The sequence below is a fragment of the Cryptomeria japonica genome, unplaced genomic scaffold, assembly GCF_030272615.1.
Source record: "Cryptomeria japonica unplaced genomic scaffold, Sugi_1.0 HiC_scaffold_133, whole genome shotgun sequence".
Lineage (NCBI taxonomy): Eukaryota > Viridiplantae > Streptophyta > Pinopsida > Cupressales > Cupressaceae > Cryptomeria > Cryptomeria japonica.
Genome location: NW_026728955.1, coordinates 134,173 through 137,500, shown reverse-complemented (window position 1 = coordinate 137,500; position 3,328 = coordinate 134,173). Strand labels below are relative to the sequence as shown.

General features: G+C 63.6%; 1 non-coding gene across 1 annotated transcript; it reads right to left on the bottom strand.

The window, feature by feature from the left end:
• Positions 1–2,348: 2,348 nt before the first annotated feature.
• LOC131866167 (5S ribosomal RNA) lies at positions 2,349–2,467 on the bottom strand. The gene has a single exon (XR_009364798.1). It is a non-coding gene; the product is annotated as a 5S ribosomal RNA (ribosomal RNA).
• Positions 2,468–3,328: the final 861 nt, after the last annotated feature.

The window sequence follows — 3,328 nt, the reverse complement described above, 5'->3', positions numbered from 1 at the left end:
ACACCTTGGCTGGGCTGCGCACCAGGGCGGGCTCAAGATGGCACCAGCATTCCCTTTTTCTCACTATCTTTCAAAACGGAAATTTTAAAATCTCGTTTTTTTTTTGCCTTTTATGGAAATTAGTGAAGGCATCGCATCAAAGGTGCGCACCTCGCTGCCCACCTTGGTGTGCTCCGAGGTGCCCACCACGGTGCGCAACGCCGGTGCGAACCCGGGAGCGCCCCGATGTGTGCTCCAAGGTGCGGCGTGCACGAAGTCGGACCCCGGTTTGCCCCGGGTGCGCACCTCGCGTGCACCTTGGTGCGCACACCTTGGCTGGGTTGCGCGGCCTGGTGGGCACCATGGTGCGCACCAAGGAGCGCTCCGAAGTGTGCTCCAAGGTGCGGCGTGCACGAAGTCGGAGCCCGGTTTGCCCCGGGTACGCACCTCGCGTGCACCTTCGCCGGGGTGGGCACCTCGGCTGGGTTGCGCGCCCTGGTGCGCACCAAGGAGCGCTCCGAAGTGTGCTCCAAGGTGCGGCGTGCACGAAGTCGGAGCCCGGTTTGCCCCGGGTGCGCACCTTCGCCGCGGTGCGCACCATGGCGTGCACGAAGTCGGAGCCCGGTTTGCCCCGGGTGCGCACCTCGCGTGCACCTTCGGCGGGGTTGCGCGCCCTGGTGGGCACCATGGTGCGCACCAAGGAGCGCTCCGAAGTGTGCTCCAAGGTGCGGCGTGCACGAAGTCGGAGCCCGGTTTGCCCCGGGTGCGCACCTCGCGTGCACCTTCGGCGGGGTTGCGCGCCCTGGTGGGCACCATGGTGCGCACCAAGGAGCGCTCCGAAGTGTGCTCCAAGGTGCGGCGTGCACGAAGTCGGAGCCCGGTTTGCCCCGGGTGCGCACCTCGCGTGCACCTTCGCCGCGGTGGGCACCATGGCGTGCACGAAGTCGGAGCCCGGTTTGCCCCGGGTGCGCACCTCGCGTGCACCTTCGCCGGGGTGGGCACCTCGGCTGGGTTGCGCGCCCTGGTGCGCACCAAGGAGCGCTCCGAAGTGTGCTCCAAGGTGCGGCGTGCACGAAGTCGGAGCCCGGTTTGCCCCGGGTGCGCACCTCGCGTGCACCTTCGCCAGGGTGGGCACCTCGGTGCGCACACCTTCTCAATGTTTTCTTGCCTTTTCTGGAAATTGGTGAAGGCAGCGCATCAAAGGTGCGCACCTCGGTGTGCTCCGAGGTGCGAACCCGAGAGCGCTCCGAGGTGCCCACGAAGTCGAAAGTCGGGTTAATTGCATTGTTTTCCCCGGGTGCGCTCCGAGGTGCGCAACATCGGCGCGCACCAAGGAGGGCTCCGAAGTGTGCTCCAAGGTGCGCACGATGGCGTGCACCTCTGGTGCGCACGATTCGGAGCTCGGTTTGACCGGGGTGCGCACACCTTGGCTGGGTTGCGCACCTTTTGTGCGCTCCAAGGTGCGCACGAAGTCGGAGCTCGGTTTGCCCCGGGTGCGCACCTTCGCCAGGGTGCGCACCTTGATGCGCACGCCTTGGCTGGGCTGCGCACCTTGGTGGGCGCCATGGTGCGCACCTTTCGTGCGCTCCAAGGTGCGCACGAAGTCGGAGCTCGGTTTGCCCCGGGTGCGCACCTTGGTGGGCGCCATGGTGCACTCCGAGGTGCCCAAGATTGGTGCGCACCAAGGAGCGCTCCGAAGTGCGCTCCAAGGTGCGCGCGAAGTCGAAAGTTGGGTTAATTGTCCGGTTTGCCTCGGGTGCGCACCTTGCGTGCACCTTCGCCAGGGTGGGCGCCTTGGTGCGCACACCTTGGCTGGGCTGCGCACACCTTGGCACCCGCGTTTCCTTCATTTTAAATTTTTTTTTTTTACAATCTCTCAAGTGGGAAATTCTATAATCTCAACTTTTTTTGCCTTTTCAGGAAACTTTTGAATGGAGCGCATCATTGGTGCGCTCCGAAGTGTGCTCCAAAGCTCTCTCCAGCTGCGTGCACCTGCCCCGGCCGCGCACCCGGCCCCGCCCAGCTTCGCTCACCTGTCCCGGGCGTCTGGTGCGGAACCTTAGAGTAAGAAACATCACCGTGCACCTTGGCCAACGTGCGCGACTCGACCGAGCGCGCACTGGCCGAGGTGCACACCGATTTCACCTGGGTGCGCGCGCAGCACCTCGGGCGCACCGGGGTGCGCGCACAACGCCCGGGTTGCACCGTGGCCTGTGTGCTCGGGGCGCCTCGGGTGCGCGCTCGGTGTCGCCCCCCGCGCGCGCGGTAGTGCGGGCAGCGCACCCCGGCCCGGCCCGGCCCCGACGAGAACGCAAACGGGCAAAAGGTTTATTCAAATAGCATTGCGACGCCCGGCGAAAAACTAAAAAAGGGTGCAACACCGGGACTTCCCGGGAGGTCACCCATCCCAGTACTACTCCGGCCCAAGCGCGCTTAACTGCGGAGTTCTGATGGGATCCGGTGCACTAACGCTGGTATGATCGCACCCGTTATGAGCTTGTCGCAGTGTGTACTTAGCAAACCGCGACCCACGTGCGAATCCACCCCGGCCACCCACCCCCGTCGAGGTGCACACCCTCCCTCGCGAAGTGCGCCCCGTTCGCCAAGTGTGAGCCCTGCCCGGGTGCGCGCACCTTGCTAGGGCGTCGGGTGTGCACCCGGCCCGGCCTACGTGCGTGCACCTGGAGGGGGCGTCGTGTGCGTGCAGTGTCCCGTCTGCAACGCGGTGCCCACACACCACCTCGGGCGCAACGACCTGCGCTCACATGTGGGCCGAGTGCACCTTGGTGCATGTTCGGGGCGCCTCGGGTGCACGCTCGATCTTGCCCCGGTGCACCAAGGCGCTCGGTTTGCCCCGGGTGCGCACTTGGTGCAAGGTGGGCACCCAAAATAGGGATCAAGCACCAAAACACAAGTTTCGGGATGCAAAATGGGACCCAAGGACCACAAATGCGTTCCAAGACCCATGATGGGTCCACGAGAACAAAAATGTGTTCCGAGACTTAATAAACAAATATTGGGTTTTAGGAGAAGAAACATGCTCTGATGCCCAAAACGAGAATCGACCCCGAAAAGGCCACAGGCCAAAAGTGGGATGCGAGACAAAAAAAAATGGGACCCGAGGACCAAAATTGGGTTCCCAGGTCGAAGACAGGGCAACCGGACAAGAAACGACCTCTAAGGCTCGAAATGAGTCCCGACGACTAAAACTTGACAAGAAGCACCCATCAGGCACCCAACTCGACACCCATGGGATGCCGACCCACCCGGGCTTCCACCTAGCACACCTTGGCACCCACCCACCCTCGCACCCAACCTCGCACCCAACTTAGCACCTTTGAACCCACAT